The sequence below is a fragment of the Capsicum annuum genome, chromosome 6 (assembly GCF_002878395.1).
Source record: "Capsicum annuum cultivar UCD-10X-F1 chromosome 6, UCD10Xv1.1, whole genome shotgun sequence".
NCBI classification, from domain to species: domain Eukaryota; kingdom Viridiplantae; phylum Streptophyta; class Magnoliopsida; order Solanales; family Solanaceae; genus Capsicum; species Capsicum annuum.
Genome location: NC_061116.1, coordinates 96,328,890 through 96,348,517, shown reverse-complemented (window position 1 = coordinate 96,348,517; position 19,628 = coordinate 96,328,890).

Sequence of the window (19,628 nt, the reverse complement as noted above, 5' to 3'; positions counted from 1 at the left end):
GTAAGTTTTTATTTTCTTAATCCTTAAGTGTTGTGAGTTTATGTTGTAGTTTTTAATTGATTTTTTGAGGATTATGGACTAAATTCTTGCCATGGCTGTAGTAGACACCATTGTTGTAGGACTTTGAGCTTTTGCATGTGATTGAATTATTCATGACTAACGTAGTTTAGTTGTGTGGCCATTATTTCACAACTTACTAGATGGAACATGGTGTTGGTTAAATTGTGTGAATGTGATGGTGTTTTGTGTATATTGATATGGTAAAGCTCTAAGGCATAACTTTTTTCAAAAAAATTTCATTAAAGTAAAATGGATGGAATTAAAGTAAGTGAATTGTATTGTGACTAATGTTGGTGCACAATATCAAAGTGTATGTCGGAGAAGTCTGAGTACCCGATAATAACACTTAATTGGTTTATACTAACAAATTAAGTGTGGGGTGGTGACTTCACCACCTTCATCTTAATTGTAGTTAGTTGCATTATGTATGGCTAACGTGGATGATGTGATGAATACAGGAAAAATAGATCTGATGATGATCTCCATGCAGGTAGCATGACTCCTAATCTGGATGAGGAGTACTACTAGTCAGGTTCTTTATCTTGTTATTTGCACTGGGGACAGTGCTTAGCTTAAGTATGGGGTGGCTGGTTACTTTGCTACTTGTTTTGTAAGAAATTAGTACCTTCTCATTAGTATACTTCTGTGATAGGATTAGTTATTTTGTTTATTTTTTTCTGTTAGATGTTTGTTGATTTGTCATAGTTCAGTGTTTTTCTCGATGATGTATGGATGATGACCGTCTTAAGAGAAAATTAGTTATTTTTTGCATGTAAACGTTCTTATGGATCACATGGCATTATAGTATGAGTATGCGATGGATCATTACGTTTGAAACACCTAGGCTCTAGTTGTGACTTTTGCTCTAATTGTTGGTTTTAGTTGAATTCATTTAATTATTGGGTCAAGAATCTATAATGCTTCTAATTGAGTTGACCATGTTCCATGAGAGTGTAAGACTGTTGTATATTTCTTATTGCAACTGATGCTTGAACTTTCTTGGTGTGTGTGCAAAGCAAAATAAAGATTATGAGTTTAGGAGATGATTTAGGCATTTCTTTGATAGCCATTGTTCATGCGTTTTTTGACCTACCTTTGTACATTATCTTAGCTAGCCCCATTGAGCCTTTAGCTTGTTCTTTTGCTAGCCTTATTTGTAGCCTAACCCATTCCTTAATAGACCATAATTTGATCTAAAAGCTCCTAAGCACTTTAATGTAAAATCAATTTGACTTAAGAGTTTTGACAATAAGAGTAAAAAGGTGATATTGATGCCCCAATAAGAGTTTGACAATAAACCTATTTTGGCCCTGGTCCTTCTTGGACATTGTGCACCTCAACTATGGCAAATCGCTTAAGTTGAGGGTGGATATCATAGGGGTGTGTAATGTGAAATGGGTGCAAAAAAAAAGAAAAAATATTTTTTAAAGGGTTGCATACTCCCACCATAGTGTTGTTAATTGAGTTTAATGGGATGGGGTGAAAACAAAAGATATGGATAGATGAAAGTGGTGTAAATTGGTTGTTAGAAATTCATCTTAGTTGCATAATGTAGTGCATTAAAGTACTTAGGGAAGATAGTCACTATTTCTGGCCAAAATAGTTCCTACCCATCCTTTATCCTGTATTACAACCCGTAAAAGACCTATTCGATCCTAATCTTAGCATTTTGATATTAGTGGAGTATTACACTAAGGGCAAGCATATGGTTATCAGTTGTAATTTAAGAATTCTTTGTGAGAGTGAGTGCAACTTGATTCTTATACCCATATTGTTAGAAATTACATGGTAGTGAGTGATTATGGGTAACTTTCTTGATGTGACGGAACATGGTTGATGAAGGTTGGTTAATTTATATGATTTCTTTTCTTAAACGGTATGCATGAGTTTTCCAACTTAATGAGTTTATTCTTGAGGGTAGGTTGTCTCTAGTAATGATCCATGAATTTAGTTCTTGTTCATAATTGTTGTGTGACCCTATTTGAGCATCTTATTTTTCCTTTGTGGGTTCTAAGACATGTGTAGGATGCATAAATGGATATGATATTCGAGAATGAACAAAGCTTTAAGTGTGGGGAGGTAATCTTGGGTGTATTTATACGCCTAAGCATCATGGCTTACCCATATTTTAGCTAAGTTTGGAGAACAAAGTGCCTAGTGACTTATGTTTTTACTCTACTTCTATGTAATTGAGCTAACCAATGTGATTAGCATGATTTCAGGTATTAATGAGGTTGATGGATACATAATGGGACTATGGAATGCGGATGGCATATGAAATAAGAGAAAAGTAGCTTATTGGACCAAATGTGGCACCTAGAAACTATGTCCAAGACTAATTTGTCATTTATAATTAGTTTAGCTACTTAGAAGGAAAATATGAGAGAAAATATTATTAAAAAGACTTGGTGCTGAATTTTTATCATTATTCAATATTATGTATTAATTTTGTAATAAGGAGAGTGGTGGCGATAGCTTGGAGAGAGAGAAAACATTTTTCTCTTATTTTCATGATTCGTACACCAAGATCATCTTCTAGATTTTGGTACGATGAATATATTTATGACGATTTTTGTTTTGTCCATGAGTAGCTAAGCTCATTGGTTAGGGATATGGAAACCTTGTAACATACAATCTATTACTTTGGATTTTGAATTCATTATGCATTCAGTTGTTTACATCATACTCTCTTCGTTTATCTTGAATTCTCGTGGTTGCAAACATAGAGGATATTCCTTAAAAGACAACTTGTACGATAGAAAGGCTAATGTACGAAAAAGATAGTAGTGATCAAAAAATAGAATTTCCAACCCCTATTTCATATGTTAATGCCTTAACAGGATTAACTACTTGGAGATTTCATATTGTTTTTGTAAACACTGTTGATTCGAGAGAACTTAAGTGAATTAGTCCTAGATGGTTAATAAGCACGGGGATTATGTTATTAAAAGCAATATGTTTCTCTGTAAGCACGATGCATGTATGAATTCATAAAGCCCATAGTTAGAAATTATTGAAAACTACAAGGTTGACAAAGCCTAGCTTGCTATTTCTCTAAACTTGAATACTACTAAGCATATTTCATCTTGTTAAACTAAAACCACTAATTTATGAACTGAATCAAAGTCCCCCTTTTTGTTTTACGAAAATTAAATGATTAAAAGTCAACTAATCTATAGACAACTTAATTAGCACCATATTCCCTGTGGAATTCGACCCCAACCTAGTTGGGTTCTATATTTGACAACGACTGCTTACTCTCTCATAAGAGGGGTATAATTTGGATGTATCATAGGACCCTCTTAATACCGGAGTGATATCTATTATTATATGAAAACTTAATCAAAGGCAAATGATCATCCCAACTACGCATGAAATCAATCATACGTGCTCTATAATATCCTCTAAAGTTTGAATCTCCACTCTTCATAACCATCCATTTATAGATGAAAATCCTTACTAAGATGATTTGGGGTACCAAGACCCAATTGAAAAGGTCTTATAAAACAGGGAGCTATACTTTGGACCTTTATCTAAAATGATGGTTAAAGGGACTCCATGAAATCTCACGAACTCCCTAAGTTAGATTCTAGCATAATCTTTGGCTGAATTTAAAGTGTTAACTAGTAGAAAATAAGCTTACCTAGTCCTTAAGTACATGATAACTCAAGTAGAATCATGTTGTTGACGAGTACGAGTGCATTGAACCTCCAGGTCATTTTCTCCATTTCCATATAGTTTTGCTATTTAAATCTTTCCAATAGTCTCCCTAAGTCATTTTTGACTTATTGGACCTGACAGTTAAGTTATCGAGTAGTTCATATTGTTTTTAGATTTAATTCCCAATTTTGAATCCTTTGTTATTAAGGATTAGATATTAAGTCTATACTTTTATTTAACAACCTCGTGTGCCAATTCTGATAGTTCCATCAGTTGTAGAACGTCAATTTTAATCTAGAGAGACCTATGGCTTTGGTCCTAAGACTTTCGAACACTTTTTGGGCTATTGGTCAAAATTTGAAAAAAATAACCCTTGAGTGTGTGGTTCGCTTTTCATTGAAACGACCCCAGATGGATATTTTGGCTGCTTCATTGAATCTAAAATGTTGAATTTGACAGGGTAGTGTAGTTTTCTGGCATTCAATATATTTGAGATGCATCTCAAGGAGTCGGTAGAGACTTAGAGTTTTTCAAGTATTTGTTGGTGCATTACTCAGTTGGTGTATCCACTAAGGCGACACTTGGTTTGCTTTAGTAGAGGCTTCTTAAGAAGACAACCGGTCACTTAAGTGACCAAGATTAATAGTTGGACCATGAAAGTGGCGCCCAGTCTGCTAAAGTGGAGGTTGCTTAAGAATATAATTGTTCACTTTAGGAGAAAGGCCAGACTGCAATGGGTACTACTAAGTATTAGTTAGCTTTTTTAACGGTGGTCGTGTAAGCGGTCAAGTAGCCACTTAAGTGGCACATTCGAGGCCATTAAATTCCCCTTTTCTTGATTTTCACCATATTGTCAAGTCTCAAAAATCCAAAAGACCTAGAGAGTGTGGAAAGTGGGAGCTCTATTATTAGGAGATTTTGGGGTATTTGTAATCTTGACCTCCCTTTTTTTTGTCGATATCTTGGTCAGTTTATTCTTTAATTCATGAGTTAATTTATCAATTTAGAACTAAATCCCTAGATTATTGCTGGGTTGAATTTAGCAGTATTTGAGATAAAAATTTACCCATTCTTGAGGGTAAATGGTCCTTCATCATAGAGGGACATGTTGACGGTTTCAAAAGTACAATTTTGTAAGCAAGCCCCCTATGGTATTTTTACTTGATTTTTGACTTGAATCATGAAAAATTTATTATGAGTAATATTATTCTTGTATTAATAAGTAGATTACTATTTTTATACCATGGAATTGTGTTAAAGCTTCTCAGAAAGGAAAATCAAAGATTTAGTAGAATTCAACGATCTTTCATTGGCATCCAAGTAGGCTAGGTTTACCTTTATGCTGCATTAGGCTTAATTATATTATAACTATGATATTAAGCTAGTTTTTTGATGGGAATTAGATCTTGGAGGTACATTTAGTATGATTTGGATCTTATAGCCGATTAAGGAATTGGAATTAGGCAAAATTTACTTAATTACTTATTCTATTGATAGAATTGTTATCTAAGATCTAAAATGTTCCTTGTTTAAGATATGGTAGTAAAATTAGATACCTTAACCTAGTTTGGGGTAGAATATGCCTTAGAACAGATTTCGAGGTTAGAAGTATGCCCTTTTGCCCACCTTAGGCCAAAATTGTTATTAGTTTCTTCTTAACTTAATAAGTGTTACGCATTAATTTTGTAAGTTCTTTACCCAAGAAGGTTAAGATACATGATATTTTATTCTAGATTGATCTTAAGAGATGATATTTGTTTCTATTTGAGTTTGGTGACTTATCACAATACGATCGATTCGACTCTGGCATTGTTCATGATATGAGTTCTAGTTCAAGTCTAGAAAATGATGATATGAATTCCAATTCAATTCTGAAATTGAGAGGTTACTTATTATGATCAGTGAACTGATTTGAGTCCAGTGTTTTATGGTATGGAGTGATCCACGGTTATGATTTTGTTACATGGTTTATTAGTATAATTTATGTCGTTACTTCTTATTGTTTGCACCCTTTGGGCTTAAGGGGTCCACATTAGATTATTTACTTTATTTGCATCTTCTGGCTTATGGGGGTTCAATTATGTAGAGATAGTTATGCTTTGCTTTATGATTATTATTCCTATTTTTTATTTTCAGATTTGGAGCGTTACTTCAGATTTGCCCTTTTTCCTTTGAATTTGCTTATTCATCTCGCATGTTATTGTATTTATATTGTAATTCTGCTCAGTCGACTAATGAGGTCTACTGAGTACCCGTGACTTTAGTTCTCCTACTATACTTTTGTACTTTTTTAGTTTAGATTTAAGTATTAATAGGCATCATTGATACCGAAATTTATGTTGATCAAAGTTCGAAGTCAGGGTGGGCTCTCAAAGCTGAAGTTGACCTTTTTCCATCTTCTATTTTTGCTTGTCTCTTCATTTTCTAGACCTTTGTATATTGACTTGATATTGCTTCTATTGTTTTTTATTAGAGTCTCTTGTACAGTCATTACTAGGTCATGGGATTTTATTTCTTATATTTATTTCTCATCCATTATAATATTATTCTATCTTTCATTCTTCTAATTTTTTGACTTGCATATTTTTGGTATTTATCCATCTTTTCCACTTATTAGACCATTACTTATAGTGTCAGGATATGGTTTAGCTTTCCTACTAGTAGGAAAAAATTGGTGCCATCATGACTAAATAATTGGGTAGAGATAAATTGGAATTAGATCTAGGTTTACCAATATTGTTAGTATAAGACAAAGTGTCTAGTAGAGTGTCATGGATTAGAATGATGACGTCTATTTCTTATCTTTGGGAGACAATAGGTCATTTTTAGGTTATCTTCACTTCCTTCACTCATTTTGTGCTAAGAGGTTATGTTGGTTTCTAAGATCTTTGGTTTCACTCTTTTGCAGATAGCTAGGACTTGTGATACTGCTACTAAAGACAAGGACCCTATGTCTGCAACTAAGGATTCTACCAAGGACTAAGGATTCTACCAAGGGATGTGGATGACATAGAGGTTGAGGCCAAGATAGAGATGCAGTCTCATCTAGAGATAGATAGGGAGACTTTGCCAGATTTTATCCCTACTCCTACACCATTGGTTCCTCTACTCAAGTAGTGGTGGGCTAGGGTGCAGCCTTGGCTCTATTAGGGTTTATTTCTTTATCATTACTCACAGATGCATTGGTTTAGATTTTTGGTTTTATTAGTGATGCACCGTATAACTATGCTCAGTCTGTAGATTTGATTATACATAGGCAGGGGAACAGCCTGTAGCTGGCACTCATAGAGTTAATATTTCTCCAATGCATATAGTTTCTCAGTCGATAGTTACCTAACCAACAATGTTTCGATAGTCACCAAACCTACTATGTTTATAGGGGAGCAAAAGATGTTGTGTAGATTTTTTAGATTGATTTTGCTTAGGTTTTCTAGGGCACCAGACAAGGATTCTTATGAGTTCCTGGTTTCTTGTGAGTATAGGCTCCATAATTTGGGCCTATTTAAAACACCTAGTGTGGACTACACTACTTTCTAGTTAGATTTTGCATCTCAACTTTGGTGGAGAGGTTTCTTGATTCTAGGCTAGCTGGATCTCCTTCCTTGACAAAGACTCAGTTTCTGAGGTTTTCTTAGAGATGTATATTCATCGTATCCTTAGAGATCACCTTAGGGACTAATTTTTGTCCTTGGAGAAGAGATATATAACTTTTGTAGAGTATCATACTCAATTTCATAAGTTGTCCAAGATTGTTCGATGTTTTATTTGGGGGTTGAGACTTTTTCTTCTCATGGCCACACATTGTTTGGTCGAGGCTAATAGATCCTTTCCTGAGGTTTCTAATCACTCCTAGGTTATGGAAGGGATGCATCACAAAGTCCAAGGGCATAGCGATTAGAAGGTAATGTTATCAGGTAGTTTAGTTAGAGCTGAAGTGGCTCACAATTCAGAGATAGCATTTCTTAAGGTAGGTACCCTCACACGAGTCTTATCAGTATCAGGGATAGTTTAATAGGCTTGTTCTTACCACACTTCAAATTACTGATGGGGGTTAGTCTAGTACAGTGATCATCTTAGCCAAAGTGGTGGCCAATCTTTAATAGGTTCATCTTCTGGGTTTTCTAACTGAGGTTGTTAATTTGGGTCAGCAAGATTTTCTAGTTATAGTGAAGTGTTGGGGTATATTATGATTATGGGGACTACAGCCATTTCTCTAGAGAGTGTCCCTATCTTGGGGTAGTTATTCCAGCTGTATAGAGTGATTAGCCTATTAGGGTAGTGACTCTCCTAGTTAAGATTGGTATACATGGTTGTTGAGGTGGTATGCAGGGTTCTCATAGAGATTTTTAAGAAAGTAGGATAGGCTATTAGTAAGGATCCCAGTGAGGTGGTAAGTGAGGTTATTTATATGTTATACCTGGTAGACTAGAGGAGAGTCTTCGAATGTTGTTATTACAAGTACGATCTTATTATTCCATCAATTTGACTTTACTTTAATTGATCTGGGATCCACTTATTTTTATGTGTCTGCTTATTATCAACAATGTCAAGAGTTATCTTGGGATTCATTATCTATGTCAATATATGTATCTACTACTATGGATGATTTTTTAGTTGTGTATTAGGTTTATAGATCATATGTTATTACTGATCATTTATTTGATCCTTAAGCTGATCTTATTGTATAAGATATGGTGGATTTGACATGACTATACACATGGATATATTATCTACCTATCATGTTGTCTTAGAATATTTTTCTAAGACCTTTACCTTAGCCATGCTTGGTGTATCCCCGTTATGTGTTAGGGATCTTTTAGCCATGCGCTGATAGTTACATTCGAGAAAGGAGACTTATTTTGATGGTTTGAGAGTCTTACCTCTCTTATATTCATGATGTTAGTATGAAGAGTCCATTTCTGAACTCTATTCCTATAGTTTGTCGTTTCCAAATGTTTGTCCTACTGATCTACTGGGTCTTTCTCCTGAGCATAATATTGAGTTATTATTAATCTTGAGCTGTGCACATGACCTATTTCTATGGAACCTTACCGTATGGATCTTTCCTAGCTTAAAGGTCTGAATTCACATCTTTAAGATCTTCTTGGTAAGGGTTTTATTAGGCCTATTATGTCACCTTGGGGTGCTCCAGTCTTGTTCGTAATGAAGAAAGATGGTTCCTTATGTATGTGTATTGATTACAAGCAGCTTAATAAGGTGACGGTGAATAATAGGTATACTATGCCTCATTTTGATGGTTTATTTGACTAGCTTCACGGAGCAACCGGTGTTGTAAAAAATTGACTTGAGGTCTCATTTCCATTAGTTGATGATTAAGGCTAAGGATATCCCATGAAGGTCATTATGAGTTCCTAGTGATGTCTTTTGGGTTGAACAATACCCCAACTGCATTCATGGATTTGACGAACCATGTGTTTAGGCTTTATTTGGACTCCTCATGATATTTTCATCAAGGATATTCTTGTATATTCTAGGCGTAAGGAGGAGAATATAAAGCATTTGATGTTTGTGCTCCAAACTTTGAGACTTCATAGACTTTTGGTTATATTCTCAAAGTGTGAGTTCAAGCTTAAGTTTGTGACATTCCTAAGAATATAGTGTCTAAGGATGGGATTATAGTGGAACCAGTGAAGATTGATATTATTCGTGATTGGGACAAACCTACATCACCAATTGAGGTCCATAGCTTCATTAATTTAGATGGTTACCACAGGCAGTTCATTGAGGGGTTTCAACTATTGCAACGCTGATGAATAGATTTTCCTAGAAGGAGGTTCCATTCCAATGGTCAGAGGATTATAAGTAGAGCTTTATGAAGATCCTGATATTTCTTACCTAAGTTCCTATATTTTTTATTCCTATTAGGGGTGAGGGATTCACCATATATTGTGATGATCTTAGTGTTGGTTTTTATTGTGTTTTGATGCACTTGGGTTGAGTTACTACTTATGTGATGAGGTTGCTGAAAGTGCATGAGCACAATTATCCCAATCATGATTTGGAGTTGTCAGCGGTAGTTTTTGTGCTTAATATTAAGAGACATTATCTATATGGAATGCATTAGGAGATATACATCGATTATCATATTCTTTGGCATCTTATAACCTAGCTAGAGCTTAATTCTAGGAGGGAGATAGATTGAGTTGCTGAAGGATTATGATATCTCTATTTTGTAAAATTTGGGCAAGACGAATGTAGTAGCAGATGCCTTGAGCTGAAGTACTATGAGTGTGATTTGTTTGGTATCTATTCTAGTTTTTGAAAGGGCATTGACATAAGGCATCAAGTCCTTAACCAACTTGGTGGTGCTACTCGACATTTTGTATTACAGGAGGTTCCTTTCTAGTGTTGAGGCAAGGTCTACCTTTTTTAAGAAGATTCAAAGTTGCCAGTGTGAGGATAAAGAGCTTTGTGTTATTAGTGATCAGGTGTTGAGTGGTGAATCCAGAAGGGTTACCACAGATTCTGATGGTATTAAGAGGTATGATGGCCATATTTGTGTTTTAAGAGTTGGTGACATGATTCAATCAATATTGTGTAAGGCTCATAACTCAAGATACACTATGCATTCTACGACGACTAAGATGTATAGGGATTTGAGGTAGCATCACTGGTGGAGTGGCATGAAGAGAGATATGGAAGACATTGTAGCTTATTTACTATGTTTTTAGCAAGTGAAGGCTGACCATTAGAGACCTGATAGCCTAATTCTGATATTGCCCATTCAGCAGTGGTAGTGGAAGTGGATCACCGTGGATTTCGTTAGTGGGTTTCCTTACACCTCCCATGATCATACATCATTTGAGTCATTATAGATCGGTTGACCAAGTCAACACATTTCCTTCCTATTCAGATGACCTTTAATGCCAAGAGGTTGGCCCATATCTATGTTCATGAGATAGTTCGCCTGTGTGGAGCCCTATATCTATTTTCGTACATTGGGGCTCGATATTCACTTCTATCTTTTGGAGAGCTTTTCATAAGGATTTGGGTACTCAATTGGACTTTAGTAAAGCTTTTCTCCCTCACACCAATGAACAATTGGAGTGGACTATTCAGATAATTGAGGATATGATCCGAGCCTATGTTATGGATATTAGACGTCATGGGAGCATCACTTGGAATTAGTAGAGTTTGTATATAATAATATCTACCATTTGAGCATTGAGATGGCAACTTTCCATGCATTATGTGGTAGGCATTAACGATCTCCTATTGGATGGTTTAAGACCTTTAAGGTTAGGCCCTGTAGTGCTAAATTGCTTCAGGAGTAGTTGGATAGAGTTAGGATTATTTCAGGATAGGCTGTTCAGAGTAGGCAGAAGGCCTATTCATATCAGAGGCTTCATGCCTTGAGGATTGGAGTTGAAGACTGAGTATTCGTTTGTGTATCACCCATGAATGGTGTAGTGAGATTTTTATGCTTAAGCGGTACATCGACATTTTAGAGGTGGACACTTAAGCGGTCAAGTGGCCGATTAAGTCGCATCTGGGAGGTCCTTAAATGCCTCTTTTTCCTGATTTTCACCCAATTTTTCACAAGTTTTAAAGAGCCAAAATCCTTAGAGAGTGTGGAAAATGGGAAAGGGATTATTAGGAGATTTTGGGGTGTTTGTAAGTTTGGATTACTCATTTCTTTATTGAAATCTTGGTAAGTTTTTCTTAAATTCATGGGTTAATTCTTCAATTTAGATCCAAATCCCAAGATTATTATTAGGTTGATTTTAGCATTATTTGAGCTTGAAATTTACCCATTATTGAGGGTAAATGATCCTTGAGCATAGGGGGACGTGTTGATGGTTTTAAAAGTGTGATTTTGCAAGTGCGCCCCACATATTATTTTGTCTTATTTTGGACCCAAAGCATGAAAATATACTATGGGTACCATTGTTCTCGTATTGATGAGTAGATTACAATTTTTATAGCATGGCATTGTGCGGAAGCTTCTCAAAAAGAGAAATCATGATTTAGCAGACTTCAATGGACTTTCATTGGCGTCTAGGTAAGCTAGGTTTATCTTTCTCCTAGATTGGACTTAGTTATAGTATGACTATGATATTATGCTAGTTTTGGGGATATAAATTAGGTCTTGTAGGTACATTTAATATTATTTGGATCTTTTAGCCAATTAAGGAACAAGAATTAGGAAAAAATGACTTAATTACTCGTTCTTTAGGTAGAATTGATATCTTTTGACTAAAATATGGCTTTTCAAAGATATTTAGTGAAATTAGATACATTAGCCTAGTTTGAGGTAGAATTTTCCTTAGAAAAATTTTGGAGTTAAAAGTGGGCCCTTTGTCCCACCTTAGGCAAAGATTGTAACTGATTCCTTGTAGACTCAATAGGCCTGGTACATTACTTTAATTATTTTCCTTACCAGATAATGTTTAGATGTATGGTATTTTATTCTAGATTGATCTTGGGAGATGATAATAGTTTCGATTTGAGTTCTGCAATTTATGATACAAAGATCCATTCAATGTCGACATTATTTATGATATGAGTTTGGGTTCAAGTCCAACAAATGATGATATGAGTTCCAATTCAAGCCTGATAGTGAAAGGTTACTTATTATGATTAGCGAACTGGTTCGAGCCCAGAATTTTATGGCATGGAAGGATATGCAATTATGATTTTTAGATATGGTTAATTAATATAACTCATGTCAGTAGTTCTCCTTGATTACACCCTCCGAGATTAAGGAGGCTCACATTAGGTTATTTACTTTATTTACATCTTCTGGCTTATGGGGGCCAATTATGTAGAGATAGTATTGCTTTTATTTATTATTATTATTCCTATTTTTTATTTAGTATTGGAGCGTTATTCCAAGTTTTGTCTTTTTTCTTTGACTTATCTTAATTTACTTGCTGTATTTATATTATAATTTCACTCAGTTAGTCGATCATGTCTATTGAGTACTTATGGCTTTTGTAGTCATACTACATGTCTATACCTTTTTGATGTGATTTTGAGTATTAGTGACCACCATTGATGATGATATTTGTGTTGGTCAAAGTTTGTAGATAAAGTGAGATCTCAAAGCCGGAGTTGACCTTTTCTCCTTCATCTATTTTGGAAGTGTTTTCATTTATGATACTATTGTATATTGGCTTGATAGTACTTGTATTCTTTTAGATTAGAGGCTCTTGTACTGACATTACTAGGTTGTGGGGATGTTATTATTTCTCTTTATTTCTTATCCATTATATTATTCTATGATTATTGATCTTAAATCCTTTACTTGCATATATCCGACATTTAGCCTTTTTCCACCAATTAGACCATTACTTATAGTTTTGGGATACGATTTGGGTTACCTACTGGTAGGATAAAGTAGGTGCTATCATGACTCAAAAATTTAGTTGGGACAATGAGGCAACCCTATAATGAGTTCCATATTAACTACTGCCCTCTTCTAAGTAGGAATAATAATGTCCTGAAGCATACCACCAGGTACCTGGTGCTTAATCTTAATTTGCTGGCATTTCAAACACTTAGCCAAAAATTCCACAATGCCCTTACTCATGTCATTCAACTAGTAGACTTCCTATAGATCATAGTACATCTTAGTGTCTCCTGGGTGAATAGAATACTGAGAACTGTGAGCTTCTAGTAGTGTCTGATGTCTCAAATCATCCACATTTGTAACCCATAGTCTAACTTGACAATGAAGAGCACCGTCTTTCCTGATGAAATTTGGGGGGTTGCACCACACTCTTAGGGACTAGGTCCCTCAAAGTCAACCATAGGAAATGAAATAGTAAAGATGTACGAAAGCTAAAAATTTGTAGGAATTTAAGGAATACAAAGATTTAATGTGAAAAACTCCTTGCTCAAGGGAGTAAAAACCATGGCTTACCGTCACAAGCACTCAACAATTCATTATACTCAACCTCTTGATTAAAGATTCAATTTTAACCTAACTCTAGGCTCCACATACTTGTAATAGCTCTACTACAAGCCTACCTTCACAACTTTGCCAAGAATACACTGAATTCTGATTAACTCTAACCAATATTGAACTCAGGTAACTCTATCTAATTACTCTCGAGAGAAAACAAAGAAAACACTACCCTTATATTATGTGTAATTCAATTATAGATCAATACTCAACTCAAGAACACATATACTTTCTTGGCAAATAAAGAATTAAACTTGGGCAATGTTGCCAAATTGAGTTTTCACCTTCTTCACGCTTTGAATATTTAGGATTGTGAAAACTCACTCATTGAGATGCATTCTTTTCATTTTATAGTAGAATAATGATTAGGATAGAAATATGATTAGACCAAGTGTCTTGACTTGTACACATCTCACCTGCGTAGTTTGTTATACTAGATGACAAAACTGTCTAGGCCATGTAATAGTTATATATTTCCATAAATATCCAAGGACCTGTCCCCTTGTTGTGAGTTGATCATCTTCAAAACAGGATATATCAATTCTCCCTCTCTTTTATGAAGACAAACCACAAAACTTAACCATATAACTTGGAGCATCAAATTCATTCACTTTATTCATTTAGAGTGATTACCACTACTGTCAGTGAATGTTCCCCCTATCATTACACAACATGTTCCCCCTATCAGTATGTTATCATGCTTGAGAAAAGTTCTTCTCCCTATCACTATGCCATGCCATCACTCTTTCTAAAATTCATCACATTCAACATGTGTGCACCTTGTACCTGGTCCCTACCACATGTATTCAATATTTCCTATTTTGGCATCATTGAAAAGTTATAACAGTATACCAAGAGCAAAATAAGCACACATTAGTTAACTTATGGCCACTAGGACCACACTAACATAAAGAACAACTTTTAAAATTAAGGAAGAGACAAATGAAACACAAGGACTGAGATTCATTCAAATGCAAAAGGTAAGTATTACTATATTACATAATTTAAATGTTCCAGAGAAAAAGCCACAAGAATCAAGAAAAAATAATAGGTAAAGAACTTGGGAAGAGGGTTTGGATAAGTAAAGCCATGTTATTGTTCTCTGTAGCATAACAATGTAACAATTTCTTGGTTAGATGCCTTATCTCTGCACTCAAGGTAAGAACCTCATCAGTTTAAAATTCTCTTCTTTAGTTCAACAGTCTTAGTTCTAATCCCTTCAAAGACACTTGGATTCTATTTGGAAAGATGCTGAATTTTCAATTGCCATTTGCTAATCTCTTCATCCTTAGCAGCTGAGTTGAACTTCTGTTCTTCTATTTCTTTGTTGAATTCTTCTTGAGAGTTGTTACCAGATTTCCTTCCCACACACTCAGTTTTGATCAGAGTCTTTATACCAAATAGTTGTATCATAGCTCTAGGAGTTTCATTTTCACATACAATACCAAAATGATCAAACACTTTGTTCAACTAATAGCAATAAGGCATACTATGTTTTCCATTTTCTCCTGAAACACTTTATGAATGTGCTCCATCATTAAGGTAGGTAAACAAATAAACTCAAAACTGCTAAGACACCTCATCACATACAAATCAGGAGCTGAGGCAATGTTCCTGTTTTATGATCTAGGAAGAATCACTTTGTTAACAAAATCAAAGATTAATTAGACCTCACTTTTAAGTGATTTCCTATTCACTGCAGCCACAGATTTTTCCTTAACCCTTGATGCTTTTCCCATAAACTCTATCGAGGGTTGGTGATTTTAAACACTCCTTACACCACTGATAGAAACATGCATATTTCTTCCAAGCAATGCAAGGTCAAGATTCAGCGTTTTCCCTTGAACTATAGCAATCATCTTTAGTGTATTTTTAGAAAAATTCAATGTGGAATAGAATTCCCTGACTACATCATCAAAGATTGTGGGAATGGGTCCTTTCATAAAATGGATCCATCCTTGATGTTTAAAAAACTCAACTAATTCCATTATGCTTAGTTCTGTTAAAACACTTTAGTCAAAGATCCTCCCAGTTAGCACTTTTTGATTTTTCAAGAACCTGTGTCTTTCTTATTTAGACACAACCTTTCTTTCTTTCTCCCATTTTTGTTTTTTAAAAACCTTGATGGGTTCTCCTTCAGTCATTTTCCTCTTCGTAGGCCAGATCCTTCAGAAGTATGCTGCTTCTCAGCAAAACATCCATACTTCTCTCCAGGATTCCTTTATATCTTAAAGAAATTTTGTTCTTTAGGACTAATTTTTCTCTTTCCTGGACTATTCACTAGCAAGATGAGATTTGTAGCAACCCAGGCATTATCCATTAGTATATTATCAGAAAAATTTTAAAAGTTCAGGGATGATTCATTATCAATGAGTTAAGTAAAGTAAGGGTTTATCTTTAGAAGAGTAGGAGATGAAAGGTGTTTTCAAGAAGATTTGAGAGAGGAATTTTATCTATGATAATCTTAGATTCCTTTTAAATACACAAAGATGGAGAATTTGTAGTCATTGGTAAATCCTTTTCACAGGAGGATTATTTGTGACTAGAATTTTCCTTTTGACAAGAAAGGGCTACGTACAACAAGATTTAAGGGAACGAGTGAGCACAATAAGGGTTTTAAAAAGAATAAGATATGATCAATTTCAATTTTAGGGTGGCTCGTCCTTTATTTTAGAATAAGAAAATATATTAATAAAGAGAAAGTAGGGATGCAATTTTATTTGTAAAAACAACAAAAAATGCATATTCACAATACTAACCCGGGAGAGGGACAAGATCCCTCTCTTTCATGAGTGAATCCTCAACTTTCTCCATGTCATATTTGTTCTCCTCAAAAGTTGTTCCCATGGGTGTATACTTACAATGGTATGGTACTGAGTTATACCAACAAGTACATACTTTATCAATGATACCAATCTTTTGATCTTAACCATTTTTAGAGAGAACAACTAGTTCATCTGATAGGTCATGTAATTTTGATCAACCCCAGTCTCAACCTGTTCTTCATTGTGAAAGGCCTTAGTGAATATGTCAACTATTTGAGCCTCAGTCTTGTAGAACTTTATGTAAATAGCTCCTTTCTCAATACTTTCTTTCAGAAAATGGCATCTCACATTAATATGCTTGGTCCTCTTATGTTGCACTAGTTTCATGGCTATGTTGAGAGCACCTGTGTTGTCACACATTAGAGGGATAGTATATGAGACAATACTAAAGTCCTTTAATTTCTTTTTAATCCATAACAATTGAGCACAATAATAATTAGTAGCAATATACACAACTTCAGCAGTAGATAAAGAAACTGAATTCTAGTTCTTAGAACCCCAAGAGATTAAGGAAGAACCCAAAAATGAGCCATTCTTGAGGGACTTTTTCTATTTACCAAATATTTAGCATAATCTGCATCAATATATCCTACCAGATCAACACTATCTCTAGAAGTATAATGTAGGACCAGGTCCCCAGTACCTTTCAGGTATCTAAGAAATCTTTTTGCAACTTTCAAATGAGAATCTTTAGGATATGCCTGAAATCTTGCACACATTCGCATACTAACACAATATATAGCCTACTTGTAGTAAGATATAGTAAGGATTCAATAACCCCTCTATACATGGTTTCATTTATTGAGGGTTCAAATTCATCATTGTCCACCTTGGAACTATTTTTAATTGGGGTTTTAATAGGCTTGGCATCCCCATGTTGTATTTCTTCAGTATTTTCTTAATGTATTTTTCTTGACAGATCATTTTCCCTTGAGAGGTTTTCTTGATCTACAAGCCTAGGAACAAACTTATTTGACTCATCATACTCATTTCAAATTAACTACCCATTAGTTTTGCAAACTCTTCACATAGAGATTCAGAAGTAGCTCCAAAGATTATGTCATTAACATATCTGGACAATCAGTAAGTTGCTACCTCTAGACTTTAAAAAGAGAGTTCTGTAGATTTTCCCTCTTTTAAAGACATTTTTAGAAAAAAAATTAAAGTCTCTCATACCAAGACCTAAGATCTCGCTTCAACCCATAAAAAGCTTTATCCAATTTAAGTACATGATGAGGAAACTATGCATCTTCAAAAACTGAAGGTTGTTTAACATAGACTTCTTCCTTCAATTTTTTATTTAAAAGGGAACTTTTGACATCCATTTGGAAGAGTTTGAACCCCATAGAGGAAGCAAAAGCAATAAGAATCTTGTTAGCCTTTATCTTTGTTACAGGGGGAAATATGTCATAATAATTAATTCTTTCTTCCTGGTTATACCATTTAACAACAAACCTTGCTTTATTTCTTTTGATAGTTCCTTGATCATCCTGCTTTTTTCAGTACACCCACTTAGTCCCAAAAATTATTCTATCAACAGGTTTGGGGACCAGGTGCTAGACTTTACTTCTTTAAAATTGCTGAAGTTTCTCTTATATTGCGTTGATTAGTTATTATCTTTCATAGCTTCTTTCATATTTAAAGGCTCAATTTAGGAGAGAAATGATAAGAATGCTATGAAATTTTTAGCTTGAGCTCTTGTTTAGACTCCAAATTACAAGCGTGTCATTTGATTCCCAAGTAGATAAGAAGATTTTTGCCTTCAGTTTGATCTTTTCTAATTAGTTCCACTAGGACCAGATCCCTTTTTATTTTGACTAGACCCTTCTTATTGTTCCCCTACTGGAGCTTGGATCTGTAACTGTAATACCCGTGCCTTTTTCCTAGCTAGAAACCATCTCAAGGATGCTAGGACTTACTTTGAAATGCAAACCTATCTTTTTAAATGTGGTGTTTTGGATATTTTCACTTTCTATCATATGGGAAATTGAGTTAACTTTCCAACGGTACCAATTTTGTCCAAATCCGACAACAGACGAGGAAGTTATGGACATTTTTCTTGGAACTATTGAAAATGCCTAGGTATGACGGCCAAGTCGACGGACCGCCACAGAAGTGATGGACCGCCACTTTGACCGTCACCGCCAATCCAGTTGAGCCACGTACTAGATAAGGACTAACGGATGAGTTGATAGACCATCAAAGTTATGATGGACCGTCATCCAGGCCATCAACTCTTATCCAGTGAACCCTATTTTTGGTCCACGTCTGACGGGCTAAGTGACGGACCATCAAGTGTCTGAAGGACCATCAGTCGGACCGTCTCACATGCCACGTTTATTTTATTTCCAGGTCATTTTAATAGGGGTATTTTGGTCACTTATCACTCGCCTACATATACCCAGATAAGTCCGAATTCAGGCATTATGCTCATTATTATTTCACAAACAAAAACTAGGATTTCTATCTCTATATTTAATCTCCAAGAACAAGACCCAATCCTCTTCAAGAATCAAAGGATTTCAAACCCTTTAGTTCAAAAACATCAAGAACCCTGAGTCAGGTATGTGTAGTGTTCATCTATGGACCCCTTTCGTTCATAGAGTTCAAGAACCATGCTTTTAAATGAGAAACTTTGATTTTCTTGTTGTTATGTGATGTTGTTCATGTTAATGATCATTTTTTAATCTTCAACATATTCATTTAAGTTGACTTCCATGATGTATGCATGCTTGTAATTAAAACTCATGAATTTGGATGGTTCAAGATGATTAAAATTGTTGAGAAAACCTACGCCTCAAAGTATGCATACAAGGTGTTTGTTAAAATGCCTAGAATGCTAAAATTCATGATCCCATGACCCCATAGTATTTAAATGACAAGCTATGTCAACTCTTAAGATGATTCCACATGAACTTTCATGCTATTGATATGTGTTGATAGTATGATTATGCAATGAACATGATATTAAGGTTGTGCAAGTATTTTCATGTGACGTAAAATCCTTTCCATGAAATACATTGTTGATAACCATGCTTATTATGAAATCCCCTATGTACGATATTATGAATTGTGGACTCAAATCTTGTGATCAAGTCATGTCAAGTGTGTCAATTCCTTCCATCGAGTCCTGGGGATATTCGTACCCGAAAAAT